This window comes from Mus caroli, chromosome 12 (assembly GCF_900094665.2).
Source record: "Mus caroli chromosome 12, CAROLI_EIJ_v1.1, whole genome shotgun sequence".
Taxonomy (NCBI): Eukaryota; Metazoa; Chordata; class Mammalia; order Rodentia; family Muridae; genus Mus; species Mus caroli.
This window is the reverse complement of record NC_034581.1, coordinates 73,417,806-73,441,235: the sequence shown is the minus strand read 5'-3', so window position 1 is coordinate 73,441,235 and position 23,430 is coordinate 73,417,806. Positions and strand designations below refer to the sequence as shown.

General features: G+C 46.9%; 1 protein-coding gene across 6 annotated transcripts in view; it reads left to right on the top strand.

Moving 5' to 3' along the window:
- Positions 1 to 23,430, top strand: part of Tmem229b (transmembrane protein 229B) — a 44,229-nt gene that overhangs the window by 16,999 nt on the left and 3,800 nt on the right. For 2 of the 6 annotated variants that reach the window (XM_021179147.2, XM_021179146.2), the window contains exons 1-2: positions 8,467 to 8,761; positions 11,339 to 11,519. The exons of 2 other annotated variants lie outside the window; for them this stretch is intronic. The gene's annotated coding sequence lies outside the window, so the exon portion shown is untranslated. Of the gene's footprint in view, positions 1 to 8,466; positions 8,762 to 11,338; positions 11,520 to 23,430 lie in introns of those variants that run through there. 2 more of the 6 variants (XM_021179149.2, XM_029484960.1) reach the window with 2 other exon arrangements.

The window sequence follows — 23,430 nt, the reverse complement described above, 5'->3', positions numbered from 1 at the left end:
CCTCAAAGGTTCTGGTTTTAGCCAGTAGTATGACTCACGCTTAGGGGCTTATGGAGTGACCAGGTACATTGAGACCAGGTGTCAGAATACATTAATGACATGTAGGTATAGTGCCAAAAGTTTAACCATGTCTTTTGGCCTTAGAATACAGATCACCTGGTCCTGGAAAGAGAAAGAAACAAAAATGACAGAAAAGAAGGCAAAGAAGGGAGAGAATGCGCTGGGTGGGGATCATTTTAGCAGATGATAGAAGTCCCAGTGTCGAGTTCTTATGCCTGGAAGGGCTGTCTCTTCCTCCTTCCAGGACTGCTTTCATGTCTGTTCTACTCCAATCCCCAACTAGCCCCTGTGTGTTTACAGGTATTTCTGATTAGCCTAAAGGGTGGGAGTTCAAATCTCTCTAGGGCCAGGTGGGCCATTCCGAAGGCATGGCCTTGGGGAAGAGCCAGGCTGTGCTGAGCCTGGACTCATTGAGTCATGGCTTCTCCACACTATTTTCCTCATCCTTCTCCCATCAGTAGAAGCTGACTTGTCCTTCATGCAAATGACATATAAGAGTGTGACTACAGATATTACTCAGCTTTATTGCACACAGTGGGGTATTAAAGGAGGCCTCTCTTTAGCCTACCAAGACAAGCCTTGAACCTCCTAAAAGGTAAGATGCCTGTGAATTGTCAATGTTGTGACCTCACAGCACAGTTCAACCAGCACTGGAACCCTGTGCCTTTAAGAGTTTGGGGGCGGGGTCAGAAGGATTGTGGTGGACTTTTTCCAAAGAGAATAATTTTTTTTTTCATCCATGAGAGCAAAATCTTTGAGAGAGCACTGAAGAACAGATGAGAGACAGAGCCATTCCAGGTGGAGTCGGGGGTAGAAATTCTGAACAGAGACTCCAAGAGGCTAGAGCATGTATGTGCTTGAGAGACAGCCAGGTATATACCTGGGTTGGTATAACAGACAGGGGCTACTGCTTTTTACTTTGTTCAACAAAATCTTATTAAGTACTCGTACCATGCTAGGCATTTTAAAAAGTAGCTTCTGGGGCCAATGAAATGGCTCAGTAGGTAAAAGCACTTGCTACCAAGCCTGATGACCGGAGTTCAAGCCCAGTGAGCCACACTGTGGGGGAGAGAGCCGACTCCTACTTGTCATGTTTTAAGTCATTTCATCCCTGTTGTCTTTGCTGGTTCAGTTTTGCAGGAACCCTGGGTGCTCCTTGCCTCTCATCTTCACATTTTCAGGTCACGTCTCTTAAGTATGGACCCTGCAAAGTGCCCCTCCAGTGGAGCAGAGACTCTGCAGCCTAGCCCTGGTATCATGATCTGGAGATAGTCCCCTATAACCACTTAGGGACTCACTTATATAGGGGAGGCAATGACAGTCTCTAACGCATAGGATTTCTGTAAGCGCTGAGTGAGATAATGCATGGAATGGTGTCCATTGCATGTGCTGTGTCAGCTGTCATTATTGCTATTTCATTGTTCTCTTGGGAGGGCGGCATTCGCCTCAACTTATTCTCACCTGACTTCTGTCTTCAGGAAGGCCTTGTGATTCATTCTTGTTTTCTGGTGCTGCTTCAGCTTAATTGTTCCTAGGATATGTCTTGTCTGTCATTCTCAGGCTCTGAGGAGGCACATGCCTGCCCTTGGCCTCCAGCCCTGATGTGGCTCTGCACCTCCCTCGGGGTTGTTTTCTCCATGTGCGCATGTGTGTTATTATTATCTGTAACACATACACAGAGGAATACAGTGTCACATGCATCAGCTCACCCAGCAGCCTGGCCCAGGGCAGGACTTGCCACCAGGTCTGAGTCACCCAATGTTGCTGTGCCACAGGCGGGACTAGGAGTCCTCAGCTTCCTAGACTGGCTTGAGGCTCCCTTAATGAGTGTAATGGGTCCTCTTGTTTCCTTTGTCAAAAGGAATGTTAATTATTTTCAGCAGTCTAATTATATGGCTAATGAGAGACTGACTGAGATAACATTGCCTTTAATTACTCTTGCCTAACTGCTGTTTGGAGCCATAATTTGAGCGTGTTGCAAGGCTGGGTGCCTGCTCAGTAGATGGAGCTGTCCAGCAAGAAGCCGAGGGAGGGGCCAGGATCGCTGAACTCATGGGTCCTCATGAAGGTGCCTGAGGTGGCTGCCGTCTGCTTTGCCAAGTGGCTGGCAGCCTTTCCTGTGTGCCATCGCTTAAATGAAATGGGCCAGATGGAATCAGGCGGAGAGCAAGCAGGGAATTCATAGTTCCACCGATGATGAACCGTCGTTCTTCCATCCACACCCTTCACCCCAGTATACCTGCCCTTCAGACTGCTTTTGGCCACAGTTCCTCATTCTTGGAGAACACATACCTCAAGTGCTGTCTAGAACATGGGGAATACAGAGATAAGGAGCCTGTGGTCCAGAAAGCTTCCTTAAATAAATTTGCATTATACCCAGGATAAATATCACATGCTTGTCTTCTGACCTCTACCAATGTCACAGTAGCGAGGCCTTCCTGTGGTTATGGTATGGTGCCTTTCAAGCCTTGATTGGCAGATCCTGGGCCTATAGGTAATGTCCAGTAGCTTATAAGGAACTGTTGTCAACTTGAAATGGCTCATTGCTATAGGCAAATCAAGTCATCTTAGACCCTCCCCCTTATATCTCTATCTTTCATGTGGGGTGTGGGGTGGGTAGGTACTAGTAGAGACTTTTGGCCTCCAAATTTTTAGGTGTAGACATAAGCAAGTTTCTTAACCTCTTTGAGCTTCATCTTCCTAAATAAGTTGGTGGGTCTGTGTGCATCTCATAGACTTGTGTGGAGTCAGATGAATTAGCCTACTGGAAGCTGTCTGGCACAGATACAAAATCAAGAAATGATTTTCAACCCTCAAAGCATTACTGATAGTCTGAGCTATAGCATGAACCAAAGGCCGACCTTATCCCTCAATAGCCACAACTGTCTCCTGGTCACTTGCGTAGAAGTCACTTTACATACCGTAGATAGTAACTTCCATGAAAGGTTACCCTCCCTTCATTTCAAATGCTAGTCTTGGCCACGTGACCTGTTTTGGCGAGAGAACACAGATACCTGCTCTGAAGGCACAAGATACCTGGGATCAAGAGAATGGAACTCAGGGTTAGCAAATCTAGAGTAGTACTAGCCAATGGCATGTCCTGTGACGGCGGAAATATTCCATATCTGCTATCCAATATGGCAGACAAGGGCCATATTTAGCTTCGAGTACTTGCAATTCGGCTAGTTCAATTTCAATCACTTTTACTTTTTGGTTTCTCGAGACAGGGCTTCTCTGTGTAGCCCTGGCTGTCCTGGAACTCACTCTGTAGACCAGGCTGGCCTCAAACTCAGAAATCCACCTGCCTCTGCCTCCCAAGTGCTGGATTAAAGGCATGCCCCCCCCCCAGCTCACTTTTATTTATTAACACTTAAATAATCTCACATGTCCAGCGGCTACCCGATTACATGGTATATTTTTGGAATTTTGAGAAAAAAAGAATTTGTGCACTTCCTGTTCTTGGCATGTTCTTTTTTCCTGGTCCACATGAGTGCTGTTTACAGGAGATGGGCAAGATTTGCTAGGTTGCTGGCAAAGGGAAGGTAAATTTTCCTTTCTACCAATTAAGGTTCGGACAATGACCAGGAGGGAGGCTTACATTAGCCATACTGTTTAACCTGACTTATCAATTTGAGGTCTGATTTCTCCCCATGTTTCCCTTTCTGTCTGCAAGGATCAGAGCCATTGCTGTTGGACCTGGATAGGTGGCTATGTGGATGTGTGATCCTCGTGCCTGTCTTAGGAGTTTCTTGATTAACAGTGATAGAAATCCCATCATATTAGTCTGGATAAAAAGGAATGTTCAATAGCTGTGATCCCAGCACTCAGGAGGCAAAAGTAAGTGGATCTCTGAGTTAAAGGACAGTCTGGTCTACAAAACATGTTCCAGGACAGCTAGGGCTACACAGAGAAACCCGGTCAAAAAAAAAAGTTCCTTTGCTCACAGGCATAAGGAAGGTTAGACCATCAGTCAAAACCACAGGCAGGAGGAAGGTTAGACCATTGGTTAAAGTAATCCATTTTGCCAAACTTGTTGTTAGTGCAGCCAGTGCCTGCAAGGGGGCATTTCTAGCTGGTGGATTTTTGTTTGGTAGGCAGTGGTTTTGGTTGGCTGAGCCAGAGCTGTATACAGCACTGCGTACCTTGCAACCAGAGTGGGAATTGTCTGTGGTGGGAGGGGCAAGAGCATTGTCTTAATTCACATTCATACAGTGCCTGACCTACAGTGAACTCAGACTTCCTGGGCTTGGCTGTGGTTGCTTGAAAGCCTCTGGGATGGCTTAGTTATGGAAGCAGAGCACTGAACCACACTGCTGGGCAGGTCTAGCTGTGGTTTTATTTTGTTTTAATTAAATTTATTTATTCACTTTACAACTCAATATCAGCCCTTCCTGTCCTTCCAATACCCCTTCATGGAAGTCCTCCCCTCATTCCCTTTAGAAAGGAAAGGCCCCCTCTGGGTGTCAGTCCCCATCCCCCCACCCCCACCCCACACATCTAGTTATTGCCAGACTAGGTGGACTAGGCACATCCTCTCCCACTGAGGCCAGACAAGGTTGTCCATTTAGGGGTATGGGATCCACAGGCAGGCAGGTAGGCAATGGACTCAGGAACAGCCCCTACTCCAGTTGTTTGGGGGACCCACAGGAGACCAGGCTGCTCATCTACATATGTGCAGGGGGCCTAGGTCCAGTCCAGCCCATGCTTGTTCTTTGGTTGGTGATTTAGTCTCTAGGAGTCCCCAAGGTTAGTTGACTCTGTTAGTTTTCTTGTGGAGTCCCTGTCCTCTTTGGGTCCCTCAGTCTTTCTCCCAACTCTTCCACAAGACTCCCTGAGCTCCATCTACTGTTTGGGTGTGAGTCCCTGCATCTCTTTCCATTGTCTGTTGGGTGGAGCCTCTCAGAGGACAGTTAGGCTAGGTTCCTGTCATGCATGTCCTTTTGGGTCTGGGTTACCTCACTCAGGATGATATTTAAAAAAAAAAAAAACAATCAAAAAATGACCTCTAGTCTTCTTTATGAGGAGTCACCCTTGCACCTGAAGACACAGACAATGATGAGGAGGGAGGGGCCCACCCAGATTCCTGGTCACTCCTGTGGGGCTGGAAGGCTGCTGGTCTCTTATGACTGACAGGAGATGGCTTGCTAGGGTCATCCCATGAGGTTGCTAGAGCCTCTGGCAGTGACCTAATGGGATCTGTGTGGGGAGGGTTATGGATAAGGGAGAGGCAAGGAGACTGTAACACATGCCCAGCTCTGGGACCTCAGCCAGGAGGCTAATTAGAAAGCTCAGCAGCTGTCCAGCTTTTCAGGCACTAAGTAGGAGCTACCAGGTGCCAGTGAACATCCTGGGAAGGAAAGGGAAGAGGCTGTGTGGGGAGGTTGTCAGGAAAAACACTCCCGGGTGTACTGGTTGGCAATCAGTGTTTTGTTAAGAGAGAGAGATTGGAAGGGACTTGCTAAGGCAGAATTAAGTGAGGAGGACTATGAGGGGACAGGAGGGGGCAGGACAAGAAGTTCCAAGTGAGAGAAGGTGGGGGTGAGAAGAGGAGGAGGCAGGGACCTCCAGAGTCCAAGCCCAGAGCAAAGGGCCAAGTGGAAGGCCAAACCAAAAGCAGCAAGGGGCCAGCTGCTGTCTACACACACACACACACACACACACACACACACACACACACACGCCTGTGCCTCCCATTTGCTTCCCAGGAGGTGGTGACGTATTGCTTGTCCCTTGGAATACCTGCACACCAATTGTGTTTGTAGTTCTGTGACTTGGGAACCTGCCAAAGCCATAGTGTTGAGTGCTGGTCTCACTCTAGAACGAGCTAACGCGGTTGAGCCGGCCTCTTTGGTTCCACCTGAGTTTTCACTAATGAAGTTCTTAGGGTGGGGCCCTGGCCAATCACCAGAACTCCTTGTGATAAAGGGATTAGAGGGGTGGACCTTCCAGCCCCCAGCATTAACCTCTCAGAGTGTAAAGCTCTTGACAATCTTATCAAAATGTGCGGTGCTCCAGTTGCTGAACGGGCGCTGGCTGTGCAGCACCCCCCCCCCCGCCGCCATCTCTACCTTGCGCCATTTTTCTCTTTGTCCAGCTGCCCTGTCAAGGTATGTGTTTCTGTGAGTTCTGTGGGGCATCTGTGAGGTGGAAATCAAGGGCCTAGGAATAATGGTTTGTAGTCAGTGGGTGAAAACCTGTTTGTTATTGGTATCTGAGGTGGGGCAGTCATGTGGGAGGGAGCCCTCACATTTCTGGGAGAAACTGACATTGTCTTGGGGTAGAATTTCAGATTTTAAAACTGTTAGGATAAGCGATGGATATCGGTAGAGAAACTGTTCTCTCTCTCTCTCTCTCTCTCTCTCTCTCTCTCTGTGTGTGTGTGTGTGTGTGTGTGTGTAGGGAGTCCCCCACAGCTGGTTAGGGAAGTGCTAAGTACTTGGTTGTGAGAGTGTGTGTGTTTGTTTGTTTATTTGTTTTGGTGAATGATCACATTTTTGGTCACATTTGTTGCCCATGTGTTGTTGTTTATATTGTTGTTGTTAGATGAGGTTTCACGTAGAACTTGATGAGTAGCTGAAGCTAGCCTTGAACTCCTGATCCTCCTGTCTCCACCTCGTGAGTGCTGGGAGCCCAGTTTGAATATTTGATTTTTACCTTTTTCTGAGAGATTTGGGGATTTCTGGGGAGAGAGGCCTGCAAGTGAAAGGGTGTTGTTGCAACCCCCCTCTGGCCCTCTTCTTAGGTTCCAGGCTATAGAGATGGAGTAGGTGAGAGGATTTGGATTCCAGTCCGAGAAGTAGACTGAATCCTGCAAGCCCAGCTTACCCTAAATAGTTACAGAGGAGAGAAAATGACGCAGGGGACATTCCTGCCAGCAGCTGCTGGTTAAACCTCTTTGGGAAATGAATCCTCCTCAGGAGAACTGGCTGGGGCCATGCACATTGTAGAAATAACAAAATGGGCTTTGTTGTTCTCTGGCCTGAACCTACCTGGACTTCTGCTACGCAGGAGCCTTCGGGTGTCTCCAGGGATGCCTGTCTGGGACACTCTGTTCCCAGCCTCACTCTCCCTGTGGACTTTCAGGCAGATCTTGGGTATCACCCAGACCCATGCCACCCCCTCTTGGTCTGTGCTGGTGCTTGGAGAAGGAGCACTCCCTTTGTGCCTCCCATCTGCAGAGACAGACCCCTTGGTGATGCTTATGGGCAAGAGCTCCTTTTCCACGAAGGTACCATGGATATAAGAGACAAACTTCAGGCATTGCTAGCGTTGGTTAATAGCAAACTAGATGACTCTATCAGCCAAGAATTTAGCTGGATCCTTCTCTGTTCTGCTTGCTCAGCTGTCCAATAGAAGACCTGTGGTCTCCAGGAACTCATCCGGTGTGACACACACACACGTGACGTTATTTACAGATGGGATGACATATTTTATGGAAATATGGTTAGAGTCTCATGGCAATGGAAATGCCGGGATGACTTTGAAGGCTGTGGTGGCCTCTCAAAGCAGCAGCATAGGAAGTGTCTGAGTAGGTACGCCACAGAGGTGGGCTGGGGGAGACAGGGATGGAAACTGAGTCGTAATCCCTGAGCCCTCCATCTCAGGGCTTCAAAGGAGCAAGGTGCCCAAGGCCCAGGGTTTCATTAGATGCATAGGTTTGACCAAATCTTCTCTCTCTCTCTCTCTCTCTCTCTCTCTCTCTCTCTCTCTCTCTGAGACAGGATTTCTCTGTGTAGCCCTGGATGTCCTAGAACTCACTCTGTAGACCAGGCTGGCCTTGAACTCAGAAATGTACCTGCCTCTGCCCCCCAAGTGCTGGGATTAAAGGCATGCGCCACCACTGCCCACCTTTGACCAAATCTCTTAATGTCCTAAGCCTTTATATTTGTCGCCACCACCACCTCCCCAGAATAGATGTTGTCTCATCCTTCCCTGCTCCACAGGTGTCCTAAGAGAATCATGAGAATTGACAAGCTTGAGTAGGCCCAGCTCTGCCTGCATGTTAGCTGCTATGAGGGCTCCTGATACATTTCACGTGCTGCTCAGGCTTCTGACTCAGGCTGTATGAGCCACCAAAGAGCCTTGTAGTTTCTGCCCTCTGGATTCCTGCTCTTTGTTGTGGTGGTGTTTGGTTGTTTTTCCAGACAAGGTTTCTCTGTGTAGTCTTGGCTGTCCTGGAACTCACTCTGTAGCTCATGCTGGCCTCTCAACCCCCAGAGATCTGCCTGCCTCTGCCTCCCATAGTTCTGGGATTAAAGGTGTGCGCCACCACTGCCCATCTTGGATCCTGCTCTTGAAGGCTAGAATGTTAAGAGAGATCTGGGGACAGCTTGTGCATTTGCAGAGAAAGGTGGGACCCCTGTGACCCTCGCATCTCATCCACACCAGAGAAAAAGCCAGCAGACCGAGAAGCAGGAAGTAGCCAACCAGAGGCTGATTTCCATTGAGTGGTGTCATCTCCTAGGATAGGATCTCAGCCCATAGCAGATGGCCATCGGCTGCACCAGGCTGCAGAAGCAGGATGTGGTTTTTGGTTTCTGTTTCTGTTTTGACTTGTGCTGTTGCTGTGGCTTGCCTTGGCCCCAGGAAAAAGGAAGTGCCTACGGGTGGGATTGAACTTTCCAGGCCATGTCAAGGTGGTGCAAATGGTGGATAAAGATATGGAGCAGGCTTCATTAAGACTCTTTCATCCAGGCGATAGGTAGGTGCCAGGGTGACCTTTGCCCCAGCCCCGTTAGGCAGGCTAGGGGAGAGGAGGAAGATGAACAGGTGATCGGAGGGCTGAGGTTCCTGTTTGTAGAGGAATTGGGAGAGATGGGCGAAGCTGAGCACAGCAGCCTCCCTCCACAGGCACACCTCGTACCTTCAGTGTTCTCTGTGCAGTCCTGGGGCACCAGGGAAGGAGCCGACATGGGGACAGGTGAGCCTCTAAAGCAATCATGGCAGGGTATGTTTTATGGCCCCTACCCTCAAACTTTGTCTTGTCAGTTGTCCTCTACCTTTCCAGTTGTTAGTTTAGGTAGCCATGGGAGAGGATCTGCTTCCACTCAGAGCCTCTGGGAGGGAGGAAGATGATACTGGAGTACAGACCGTCACCTCTGTGTTTCACCCATGTGTGGGGGTGATAGTGCCACCTCTCAGGCTACCCCCATGTGCTGGGCAAAGTCCTGTCTGGAGACCTGCACAGAAGGCTCTGTGTCAAGGGGAGTCTGATAGGAGCTCTGGTACCTTCATTTAATTTCATTATTCCTGAAATAAAGCATCAAGTCTTACTAGTCTTCATAGCCAGGGTTGTCGTTCTATCTACTGTGAGGCAGGATAGTTGTGTGTATCTTAGTCAAGATACACAGTTTTTTTAATTAAACTAATAAAATTTATTTTAAAATATATAGCTCAGTATTGACATTTTTAAGTCAGCAAAATAATTTATAATAGTCAAATGCCTCTTAAATATGCATGGTATCTTCTGAAGCTAGAAGTAATATTCACAGCCGGGTGTGGTGGCGCACGCCTTTAATCCCAGCACTCGGGAGGCAGAGGCAGGCAGATTTCTGAGTTTGAGGCCAGCCTGGTCTACAAAGCGAGTTCCAGGACACCCAGGGCTACACAGAGAAACCCTGTCTCAAAAAAAAAAAAAAAAAAAAAAAAAAAAAAGTAATATTCACTCAACCAGTTTTTAAAATCTATTTGTAACATTAAATGTGATAGAAGTAGAAAAAAAATCTCTTATGAAGTCCTCTATGAAAGGAAATTGTGACAAGTTCCTGATTAGACAGAAACTGTTCCATCTCCAAGGGAAAATATGCAGTGTAACTTTGGCTTCATAGAATGAATTGGACAGTGTTCCTACTGTTTCTATTTTGTGGAATAGTTTGAAGAGTATTGGTGTTAGGTCTTCTTTGAAGGTCTGCTAGAATTTTGCACTAAACCCATCTGATCTTGGGCTTTTTTTGGTTGGGAAACTTTTAATGACTGCTGTCTTTAATGACTGACTAATGATACTGTCTCTGTGCCCTCTGGTTAGTCAGGCTAAGGGTTTATTTATCTTGTTGAACCAGCTCCTGAGTTTGTTGATTCTTTGTATAGTTCTTTTTTGTTCTACTTGGTTGATTTCAGCCCTGAGTTTGATTATTTCCTGCCTTCTACTCCTCTTGGGTGTATTTGCTTCTTTTTGTTCTGGAGCTTTCAGTTGGGCTGTTAAGCGGGTAGTGTAAGATACACAATTTTTAAAGATCTGGGGGTATCACTCAGTGGTCAGGCCCTTGTCTAGTGTATGCCAAGTTCTGGGTCCAATCTCTAGTATTGTAAAAGGAAAAGAAAATGTCTTAGGGTTATTATTGAGAGAATGTATGTGGCAAAAGGCCTTATGATGTAAGATTTATATCAGCTTCAAGCGAGTTGTTAACCTTACTCTTAAAGGACCTCACCAGTATTACAGTAGTGGATTATAGGTAAGATTTGAGATTTGTTGTTGTTGTTGTTATTGTTGTTTCATTTGGTTTTTTTGAAATGGTCTCACTATGCAGCCCTAGCTGACATCTGATTTGGGGAATTTCTTCTGCCTAAATCTCCTGAGTGCTAAGATTAAAGGGGTGCACCGCCAGGCTCAGCTCAGGTTCAGAGAGGCTTAGCATACTCTCTGCTTTCCTGCATTTCCTTGTGTGGTATACTTAATTCTCTAAATCAGCAGTTCTCAACCTGTGGGTTGCAACCCCCAAAAGACCATCAGAAAACACAGATATTTACATTATTGTTCCTAACCGCAGCAATTTGAAGTAGCAATGGAATAATATTATGGTCGGGGGTCAACACAGCATGAGGGATGTATTATTAAAGGGTCACAGCATTAGGACAGTTGAGAACCACTGTTTTAAATGCTAAAACAAAGATCCTGTACTGGCTGCCCTCCATGACGTTCTTGACTACCCTTGTAAATAGAGGTCTCCCCTGCATGGCAGAGTATACTTTAAAGCTAAGAATGGAGCTGGAGTCTAAAATTATATTTCCTTTTAGGTTTCAAAGTGTGCATTCATGCGTGGTACAAAAGGGCCCTAAGACTTAACTAACCTTGCAAGATGATCACCTGGGAACTATCCCAGCCTCTGATGTCTGAATCAACTGCCCTGAGCAGAGAGTGGCTGAGAGATGTCAGGTTCTAGGAAAGAAACCTTGGTGGTCTGTTGCTGAGTACTTGGCCTTAGATCTGCTTTTTGGTTGGCCTGGTTGCTCAGAACTGGGGGTGGATTAATCTAATGATGGCCACCTCTTTTATTCCCAGAGACACATGAAAGCCATCCTTCAGCCAGTCAAGAATTAACTGAGTACTGGGGTGAATGCTTGTCTACATTGCTGAGAATGGCGACAAGGTCCAGTCTGACACCAAGACGAGGTTAAATTGGGACACAGCTGCACAGTGATCCTGATGTCTGTTCCCAGCCACGCAGTCAAGACTGTGATAAGTGAGTATGCCCCAGACACGTAGGAGAATCACTGGCCCAGTCTGCCTTCCCATTTGGCATCTTATCAACATGGGTACAGGTCTAGGGGTTCAAGTTCTCAGCTTGCTTCCTGTCCAAGGGCTTGTCATAGGAATGAGAGGTGAGCATTGAGCAGTCTCAGGCTATGCCACTATTGGAGCCATCTTATGACTTCTAAGACTGGGCCAGACCCAGATTGGCTGACCAGGATAAAACTAGACACCTGGGAGAGGGTGTCTTCATGTTCTGACTCAAGAAACTCCTGGGTGCTTTCCATCCAAGTAGTAGGGGCTATGCCTTACCTAGAATCTGAATTCTGCCCCATACTTTGAACAGTTAATGTACTGGCCCTCAAGGAGTTGGGCTCCTAAGTCCAGACAAACCACACAGGGTGAAAGGCCTTGACTGCAGAGCATGGTGTTCTTATCTGGCCTCTAGCCCAGTCTCTGCCTCTGGCTTTTCCTTGATGATACTTTAAAGAATGGCAATTGGATGCTTTCCCTAACCCCTGAGGCCCAAAGACCATTACGTCAGTGCAGAGCAGGCAACACAATGGTGGTATTGGGGATCAGAAAGAAGGGAGCTCCAGAAAGTCAGGGTAGGTAGTTGGCACGTAGGCTGTTTTGGCACTGAGACCAGCTTGATTGGATAGCCTCTAGAAGCCCATGGGCTGGTCCCTTGGAGCCCAGAGCTGATTCCATACTGGTGTATGCAGAGATTGGGAAACAAGGTAACTGGGTTATTTCTCAGCTGTAGATAGAGATTTTGACTCTCCTAGCTGAGGGTCAGAATCTATTTACCAGTTCACTTATGCTTGCAAAGTCATCATGTGCTACTAACAGGTCATTTCAGGACGTGTTCTTGATTTGCCGCCAGAATAGGGTAAGTGGGCCTGGATTTGAGGGGGCCTGGGAAGAGGAGGAAGAGGGTCATGGAGGTCACTGTGAGGATGTAGTGACCTAGATGCCATCACATGGCACAGGTTCTCATAGCAATCTACACTGTTAGTCTGAAGGCTGCCATGCCTTTGACTCGGTAGTTCCACTGCTGGAATTACTCCTGGAGAGATCTGCCATGCTGGGCATGGGAGCACACTCCCTACTTGGAGGGCAGAGACAGGCAGCTATCTAGATAGAGGAAAGCCTGGGCTTCCCCAGTTTGGGATGGGGAAGGGGATAGAAGGCAGGAAGGAAGCAAAGAAAGAAAAAAAGCAAGCTAGCTGAATGTGAAGGTGCACATCTTTAATTGAGAGGCAGGAGGATCAGTAGTTTGAAGCCAGCCTTGGATCAATGACTCTGTCTCAAACAAACAAAAATGGTGGAAGGAAGGAAGAAAGGAAGGGAGGGAGAGACAAGGGAGGGGAGGAAAGGGAGGAGGGATAGATAGATCTTTTATTATGAAATAATCTCAAAGAAGAAAATGGCAATATTTCTTTTGTTACAGACATGGAAGATATTTCTGTGCTGTTCTCTGTAATAGGGGAAATGGAAAACAGTTATTACCTTTGTTGAACATCTTAGTCAAGTAAATTATAGTTTTCCACTTGGTGGGACATTATATAGCTATTCTAAGGATGAACACACAGGCTGTAGAACTTGGAAAAGACTGTGAAAACAGAAAGTAAGAGAGTGCGTCCCAGTGCCTTCCGGTGCACCTGTGGGCAGATAGCAAAGAGGAAGAGATACTGACTCTGTGACCTAAGTCTACTTATGATGGCTCTTCCTTTCTGTGGTGCCAGAATAGGCTTCTTCTACAGCAGTTTCTTGTAAGAACGCACCATTAATAGTGACTTTCTCTAAGAATGGGGGGTGGGGAGCTTTTGTTTGCTAAGTCATTCCTTCCTATAGTATCTAAATTTTAGCTGGGAGCATGTATTATTTTAGTAATTGAAATAAAACAATAAAGATATTTTTAAATTTTAGAATTAAAACCTCTTAAAAGGCAATCTCCCCAAAGAGAGGAGAGGAGAAAAACTGAGTCAGCTAGCTCTTTATTCCCATTGTGTTTAAGGTCTTGGGCCTGTTTGGGCCCATCTATCTGTCTACCCACCCGCCCACCCGCCCATCCATCCATCTATGCATTCATTATTAGGCACTATTGCCAGGCACCAGTGAAGAAAACTAAGACTTACCACTTCCAGAGTTCTCACTGCAATAGGAGAAAGGCCATAAACAGCAGTAGACTATTAGAGAACGCTACAGAGAAGGTGACATGGAATGGTTTGAGTACCATGGGATGGTGTGAGTAACATGGATGGTTTGAGTAACAAACATCCACCTTTGATTGGGGATCGGGTAGGTCTCAGAGGGGTGAGAGCCGAGTTGAGTGACAGCAGAGAGACACATGAAGGTCCTAGAAGAGCATTCTAGTCAGGACACAGAATGCCTAGCCTGTGCCCTTACCTGCAGGTCATCAATTGTTTCCCAAGCCCAGTGAATCTCTGGGCCAGGACAGACTCCAATCCCTGGTGCCATCACCTTCATCCTTCCCATCTGGGATGGGAGTCCTTTTCATCTGAGTCCTTCCAAAGTCAGGGGTGGGATAGTTGTTTCTGACACTCTGGCTGTTGCTGCTCTGGACAGATGGTCCCTCCGGACATTCTGTACACAGGGCGCTGGTCTTGGCTGGCATTTCCAAAGCAGGGCTGAGCTGGGTCAGATTTCCATACCAGGGTGGATTGGCACTTAGGAAAGTACTGGGTAATGTGTGCCCTGGCAAAGGGTCTTTAACGGCTCATGACTTGAAGCCCTGAAGGGTGGCTTCGCCATGGCTGTGAGGCTCAGCTTTGACCTTGGAATATTTATGTGTGGCTCCTGCCAGAATTTGGTCTGAGAAATAGGCTTGGAGCCTGTTATGTCTAACACTTAGTGGCGAGCTTGGTTGATGGCCCAGTGAGAAAGTAATAAGTTTTCCATGAGTCTTATTACTCCCTATACCATCTCAGTATCTAGAGGCAGCACCTTGGAAATAGTAGTATCATAGAGGAGCCTGTAGCTGGCTTTTGGAACAGTACAGGTGCTGATCAGGGGTGGAGCCAGGCTTATGAGGGTCTAATTCCCAGCCCAGCCATTTAGATCTATAAGAATATAGGCTAAGTATATAATTTATAAAATAATTATAATATATATAATTTATATAATTATATACATTATATAAAATTTTCTGCCTCATTTTTTCCCTCTGTAAAATGGGCTTCAGAATTCTCTGCGTTAAAACATAGAAAGCGCTGAGAAAGGTTATTATTTTCACTTGAGAGGTAGGGGAACTACCTCATCAGGGCCTTCAGTGTGATACCCAGGGGCCTGTCATGATAAAGTTGGTAGCATCTGAGTTAGCCACTGACCACAGGCACTAGCCTCCCTGGCCCATGCAGGCCTTGAAGCATGTCTGTTTTCCTTCCTCTACGTTGATGACAAGGGAAACCCAAGGCCATTTGAGGTCTGCAATAACTCAGATGTAGAATGATCACACACACACACACACACACACACACACACACACACACACCCATACCCATTGACCCTCAGCTCCAATCCTTTTAGGGTCAAGACTCAAGGTCTTTCCTGCCTTGCCCCAGAGACCTCCTAGATGGGCTGTGTGGCTTCTCAGAGTGTGGGTTAGTAATGATTTGGGTGCCTGGGGTGAGCAGTAAGCTCGGAAAGAGAATGGGATGCCAAGCCTAGCAAGATGCTCCCCTGGGCAACAATCCCAAGAGCCATTGTGTTACAGAATCTTAGCTTCTTGGAACAAGATCAGAATTTAAGGCAAAACCAAAGCCCTTCCATCTGGTTTTGCCTATCCTGATCTCTCTCTCTCTCTCTCTCTCTCTCTGTGTGTGTGTGTGTGTGTGTGTGTGTGTGTGAGTGTGTGAGGCAGGGTTTCACTCTGTAGACCAGGCTGGTCTTGAACTCATAGACATTTGCCTCCTGAGTGCTAGATTAAAGGCATGCACCACCACTGCCAGGTTTATCCTGGTCTCCTCAAGCTGATTCCACATGTCTCTACTGCCCAATCTGTGTCATACTATCCTGTGACAGAGCTCAGCACATTCTGAGAGCTTCAGGTGAGATATTCCTAGGGACAGGATATAAGAAGCCAACTTCCTTGTCCCCACCACCCGTTCCCTCATATTGACAAATCCCTTGAGTTTTGATCCTTCTCAGGAACACTGTATTCTTTCTCCAACAAGTGTGAGCAGGTGACATCACCCACACTCTTCAAATGCCTTTTTCCCATGCTTCCAACCCATAATCTCCTGTGTGCCGCCGTGAATGTGTTTGCTTGGACCGTCCCATCTTTAGAGTCTGTCATCCACTGAGCTGCTGGCCCCTACTGTAGACTTTCCCAGGGTTGATTCCAGAGCCGAGAAATGAGTTATTGGAAAGGGCATAAGGGTAAGAAAGCTGGGTGAAGAGAGGGCACAACAAGGACTGGGCCTGTTGGCCTCAGAGGAGGATGGGATGAGACCAACCTAGATGTAAATTCAGACACAACACCCACGGTAATTAGAGATGGGAGTTGGGTGTGACATTCTGAAATGTTCTCAAGTCAGTACTCTACCTTTCATCTGAGCACCTCCCACTACAAGGAGTTGTATCCCAACCAAAAAGACTCACCACACAAAAGACTGCACCCAACTAGAGGTCTTTCAGTTGGCCATATTCATCCTGCATGGACCAGCTGTGTTCTCCTGCTAAAATCCCTTGAACAAGGTCTGACCTCTGCTGTCTAGAAATGGAACCATGCCTGAGGCTCCCTCTGTTCCCTCTTCTGTCTTCCCCCCATTTTCTGAGTTGGTCCCCTTTTGTCCTATGTTCCCTCACCCTTAGACATATATTCCTTCTATCGTGCTTCTGCTGCTGAAGTTTTGAAGTCCAGCTCTTCCCAGTTACCTGGGAAGCTGGAGCCAATGGTTTCCAGCTGAGAAAACATTTTTTGGCTATTCCAGGAAGAGGAGATCAGAGACAAAGTAGAGCAGGGTTTAAAATCAACCTGAAGAAGGGGAGGAGTGGGTTATGGAAGGAGCCCAGTAGCAGGACATTTTTGCCTAGCATGTACAGAGTCTAAGTTTGAGCCCAGCAACACACACACACACACACACACACACACATGTGCGCACCCATACACTCAGAGAAACTACATGCACATACACATGTGTATACACATGCATGTGCACACATGCACTTATACAAACTGCATGAACATACACACACACAATGTGCACCCATGCATTCATAGAATCTGTATGCACATACACATGCTGATGTTGAAGATCCACTAATGGGCTTTTAATGGGGAGAAACAGACACACACATATGCACACATGCACTTACACAAACTACATGAACATACATTCACACACACACACACACACACACACACACACACGGAAGTTGGCTTATAAGAGATCTACATAGTCATGCCAAGCCACTGCAGGGGAGACCACTTGAGTTGGACACTCCCTATCCCAGGATTCCCTGCATAAGGAGGAGTCAGGCTTGAGTGCAGGACAAACAGACAGTTCAAAGGGGCCTGAATCATGTTAGGAGATCCAGTCTTGGACCTCTATGTCTGGACCACCTGCAGCCTATCAGTGTGCCCCCTCCCATGCCTCATCCCCTGCATTTCCCAGTCACCCAAGTCTGTTCTCTCTTGGTCTGTAAAGAAAATTTACAAAATAGTGGACCTTTGCAAGGCTGTGCCTGGGTATGCTTGCTCTTTCATTCTGTCCTGTTTTCAAGCCTGACCCTCAGGGCTGACCTTTCTTCTTAATTCATCTGTGGGCAGCCACAGGGAAGCAGGGGCCTCACATTGGCTCTCCCAGGCTATATGTGTGGGACTATTGTTTCACAGGGTTTCCTGGTTCCATGGCTCGATGTCCTGTAAGCCTGCTTAGCAGGGAAAGCTGCCAGTGGCTGCCTAGGACAGGGACATAGTGACCCTGCCTGAAGTGGGAGGTGACCCAACTAGCAGCAGAAGCAATGCCAGAAAGGACAGGATTCTTGCAGGATTATTTGTGTGTATTTTGGTTTTTTAATATTTTTAATGTATATTTATATGTGTGTACTCATGCATTTGCCTGAATGTATGTAAGTGTGCCATGTGCATGTAGTTGCCACAGGGGCCAGAAGAGAACATTGGAGCCCCTGGAATTTGAGTTACAATCAGTTATGAACCACTATGTGGCTGCTTGGTACTGGACGCTAGTCCTCTGTAAGAATGACAAATGGTCTGGACCTGAGTCATTTCTCTAGCTTTGGGATATCAGGCAGGACTTTGGCCCAGACAGGATCTAGGGTTCTTGAGGGCAGTCAGTACACTGCGTTCATATCTAACTTGTGAAGTGTATTGGGGAGAGCACAGAAAGCAAAACCTACATCAGTTTTATGTGACTTAGGTCCATTTATTTGTCAAGTTTAGAGTATACAGAAAATGGAATGAAGAATCACATACAGTCACGACCACAGACAGTTTGTCGCTGGATGTTTTGCGCATTTACATGGGGATGCACCTTTGCAAAATCAAAGCTTCCCGTCCTAACATTTTTCTTTTCACATTGTGTGAAATGTCCCTCAGATGGCTACTGGGGTTAGCCTCAGGATGAATCGTAGCAAAGTGAGGGCTGACTGTTGCGACAGGTGAACAAGGTGCGTGGAGGTAGCACACAGGGCAGGAGACAACTCTTGAATATTGTAGGATTTGCAGGTTCGTGGACTGTGGCAGATCGGAGTGGGGGTCAAGGGGTTCAAAGACAGGAAAGGAGAAGGGCATCCCAGCCAAGACAGCGATGCTGGGATCCGAAGCATAGGGCTGGCTGGGATCCAGAGGCAGAGCTGAGCCCAGGAGGACACTGCCAGCTATCTCTGAGGGATGCTGATGTTGAAGATCCACTAATGGGCTTTTAATGGGGAGAAACAGCAGACTGGCATTTTAGAAAGATACACTTTTGTTATGGACTTGAACTGTAAGCAGACAAGGCAAGGCTGAAAGACTTTTAGAGCTGCCTGGTGAGATACAGTTGAACCTGAACAGCAGCAACAAGGAGATGGATTCCCAAGGGATTTTAAAGGTACCTTAACCAATGAGATATTTACAGACATGCCTTAATTTAAAAAGCAGGGTAGGAGGAATGCCTTTTTATTTATTGAAAAGAATTTAAATAATTTTAAAATTAAAAGTATCTTGAATAGGGACTGGAGATGCACTCAGTTGATTTGAGTCCTCACCTCGCACTTAGGAAGCCATGGGTTTGACTCCCACTGCATAAGTGCACTGTGCAGTGCTGCATGCCTGTAATCCTAGCACTTGATAGGTAGAGGCAAGAGGATCAGAACTTCAAGGTTATCTTTGGCTACATAGTGAATTCAAGCACCAGACTTTGGTATATCAGACCCTGCCACACACAAAACTCTTTAGTGGACATATAGTGATTGTATGATCTTTCCATGCCTGGTCACAGGGTCTTATCAGATCAGGATAATTGGTACTATCACCTGAGACATGAATCATTTTTTGAGAACACTCAAAATCCTCCCAACTCGATATTTTGAGATATACAATGCATTGAAATCAACCATAGTTAACCTAGCATACTCCAGGACATTAGAAATTATTCCTTCTCTTTAACTGTCCTCCCAGGCCATTAATTGTGATCTCGTTCCCTTCTTTCTCTGTCTTGGCCAGAGTGGAAAAACACTTGTTGGTTGGGCTGGCTTGCTTGTGGGCTAGTGACTTACAAACTTACCATGAGATAAGTCCTAGTCTGCCAAGTCCAAGAGGAAGATGAGAAACTGATGGAGCAGAGTCGCCCTGGTTTAACCTCCCCAGCTGAGCACAGAACAGAGCCCCAGATGACTCAGCCTTGTGATTTAGGCCAGCTGAGATCTTCTGACCCACAAATGCCTGAGCTACACTAGGAAAGGATGGATGGGGTAGGATATGGTACAGTGGGGATGGCATGCTTGGTGACGTTTGCTAAAGATTGAGGACTACCGTCATCCCTCTGCCAAGTGCAGTCCTGTACACACACAGGGGTGTGACAGTAAACCCGTCATACAGGTCCTTATACTCAGAAACTCAGTTTAAGGTTACAGGGCCTCTCAATTCTAACTGGTTGCTTGGTGGTGCCATCTAACAGGAGCAGGCAAAGGAGAAAAGCTGGTTTTGGGTAAAGATACTGAATTGATTTAGGAAGGAGCTTGAGGTGCCCACAGGACATCAGGAGGAGGAGGAGGAGGAATAATCCAGGAAAGAGAAGGAATCTAGTTGTATTACTGAAGGAAGAGGTCTAGGCTTTGACAGCCAAGAGGATAAGGTCTGGCTTGGGACTGAAAATGGAACTAAACAAAATTAATTGGCATCAGAGGGTAGAGTGCTGTGGAAACTCAGATGAGGAAGAGGATGTATGACTGGGGAGAGGAGACGTTTGCTCTTACGGTCACCCAGACACCGCGGCTGTGCTGGTGAGTGTGAGAAGGCATACCAAACAGAATAAACCCAATCCAGGCAGGGAGACCTGGATGGTGAGAACCAAGTGGAAGGGATATATTTGGGGCCTTGACTGTCAGGCCAAGGATGCTATCATGTTTCATTAGGAAAAGGGGGAGCCTTTGGAGCTATACAGAGCTATTCGGGAGGTTGAGTCTGGAGTGGGAATCGGGAGCAGGTTCTAGTCTAAGGGCCTCCGTTTACAGACCTTGGGGTGTGGGGCAGATACTAATCCCTCCCAGTCTCACATATAAACTCACTCTTTCTCTTCTCCCTTCCCTCACCCTCTCCCTCTCTTTCTTTCCTCCCCTTTCTCCTCTCTCTTCCCCTCTACCCACCCTCCCTCAGATCTCTTGAAGCTCGGGTGGACAGGAACTCACTATGTAGTTAAGGATGACTTTGAACTTCAGACCCTCCTTGCCTCTACTCCTTAACTCCCAAGTTTTGGGGTTATGGCCATATTCTGCCGTACCTGGTTTGCACAGTGCTGGGGATTAAATGCAGGGCCTCTGCATGATAGGCAACCCCACTTCCCTTTTTGTTTTTGTTTTGATACAGGGTCTTGCTATGTCTCCCTGACTGGCCTGGAACTTGTAGTCTTCCTGTCTTAGCCTTCCCAGTGCTAAGCTTACAGGCACACACAATCACACTTGGCTTCATATGAGTTTCAATTAAGAACCAGTGTTTTAGAGTATAGTTAAGGCACAAGGGTGGATAAGTATTACTGCAGTGAGGCCTGCGAGCTAAGAGATGGTATTAGGATTCTCGGTCAGCTGGGCAAACAGCAGGTGCCACCTTGATAACCTCTGTCACTTGTCCTACCTGGGAGAGAGGATTGGTAGATAGCAAGCCAAATGCCCATTGGTAGCTGACAAAACTTCTTATTCTTGATAAACTATGAGATCTCCCTCACTAACCTCTGCATAAACAAGATTGTATTGTTTAGAGTCTTACAGGGGAGAGGCCCGGGGCCATAGCTGGATAACAGGGCTGTAAAAGAGTCACACTCTCAAAAGAGTTCACTCAGAAGTTGGAGAGCTTGTGGAATCATAAGGGCTCACGTATCAAAAAGTAAATAGACTGGATTCTGATTGTGGGGCCACATGAGTGGTCCAGACCCTCTACAGTAGAAAGCTAGGAGAAAGCCAGAGGCCTGAGAGGCAGGCAAGGCTTTAGGGAAGGATGATGGGAGGTGAAGACTTGTGGTGGGGTTTGAGAGGGGAGGAAAGAAAAGCTAGCCAAGTCTCCTCTACTGTAGCAGTTAAAAATAAAATGTGACCACAATATCATATTTAGGTATCTAGTCTAGGACAGCCATTATGAGGCAAACAAAGCCCAAATGTTGATACAAAGAAGGGATACAAAGAAGCTCGAATTTGTACATGTTTTGCCAAGGATGTAAAATGTATAAAACAATACCACAGTTCTCAAGATTTTATTTTTTATGTGTATTGGTGTTTGGCAGGCATGCACATATATATGTGTGTGCACCACATGTGCGCAGTACCCACAGAGGCCAGAGGAGAGTGTCAGATCCCCTAGAACGGAGTTCCAGACAGTTGCCAGGTGGGTGCTGTCCAGCCCAGTACTATGGTTGTTCAGAAGGGCAACAACAAAGTTGCCCTGTCTCCTAATAGTTCTACTGCCAGGTACAGAGCCAAAGGAGCTGGGAGTGGGCCTTGAACAGATGCTGGTTCACCTGTGTGGGCCAGCACTGCTCAAAAGCAGGAGTCATCTAGTGTCTGTGAACAGCAGAGAAACAATGTTCAGCCCAGTAGAAGTAGCTACAACCCAAATAAACCTTGAGCAATAAATTTAAGTCCAATATATCAGCTGTGAGAGAAAAATTATGATCATTGTCAAGTTGATGGAGGCTAAAGCAATGGCTGCCAGAAGCTGGGGGGAAGGAGGGGTGGAGAGAGTGGGAGTTAATAACATAGTTTTCTTTTTTGAGACAAGGCCCAACGTAGCCCAGGGTGTAGCTGAAGATGACCAAATCCTACTACCTCTATGTCTTTGGGATTACAAGTGTATGCCCACACCCAGTTTGCATGGCTTTAAGCAAGTTCTGTCAACTGAACAAAATCCCAGCCCTCGTGCACATATTCTATTTGGGATGGTGGGAAGGTTCAGGAAACCATGGTAGTAATGATTGTACAATTGTGAATGTTCTTTTTTTTTTAACTTTAATTTTTTCTGTTTTTACACTCCAGATTTTACCCCCTTCCCGGTCCACCCTCTGACTGTTCCACATCCCATACTTCCTCCCCCCTTATCCCCCAACTCCACAAAGATGTCCCCACCCCCAACCCCCCACCTCACCAGACCTCTCCACTCCCTGGGGCCTCCAGTCTTTTTGAGGGTTATGTGCATCTTCTCTGACTGAACCCAGACCCAGCAGTCCTCTGTTGTATGTGTGTTGGGGGCCTCATATCAGCTGGTGTATGCTGCCTGGTTGGTGGTCCAGTGTCTGACAGATCTTGGGGGTCTAGATTGAGACTGCTGGTCCTCCTTCTTAGCTTCTTCCAGCTTTTCCCTACTCCAACCACAGGGGTCAGCAGCTTCTGTCCACTGGTTGGGTGCAAGCATCTGCATCTGACTCTTTCAGCTGCTTGTTGGGTCTTTCAGGGGGCAGTCATGATAGGTCCCTTTTTGTGATTACTTCATAATATAGTAATAGTATCAGACCTTGGAGCCTCCCTCAAGCTGGATCCCACTTTGGGCCTGTCTGTTGCTGCACCTCCTTTTCCTCAGGCTCTTCTCCACTTTTGTCCCTTTAGTTGTTTCAGACAGGAACAATTATGGGTCAGATTTTTTGACTGTGGGATGGCAATCCTCTCCTCTCACTTGATGCCCTGTCTTTCTGCTGGAGGTGGGCTCTACAAGTTACCTCCCCGCACTGTAGGGCATTTCATCTAAGGTCCCACCCTTTGAATTCTGAGAATCTCTCACCTCCCGGGTCTCTGGTACATTCTGGAGGGTCCCCCCACCTCCTACCTCCTGAGGTTATCTGTTTCCATTCTTTCTGCTGGCTCTCGTGGCTTCAGTCCTTTCCTCCCACCTGATCATGTTCCCCTCTTCCTTTCTGTCCCCTGGGTGGGGAACACCCAGGTCCCCCCTCCCTCCCCACTCCTATGATTGCTTTCTTCTTCCTCCCAAGTGGGAGTGAGGCATCCTCACTTGGACCCTTCAGCTTGTTAACCCTTTTGAGTTCTGTGGACTGTATCTTGAGTATTCTGTACTTTTTGGCGAATATCCACTTATTAGTGAGTACATAGTGAATGTTCTTAATGCTATTGAATCATACACTTAAAAACTATAAAATATGGCGATCTATGCGAGAGAGGAATATATGAGAACGAGACTCAAAAATTGTTAAACTAGTGTGTATGTACGAGGGGGGGGG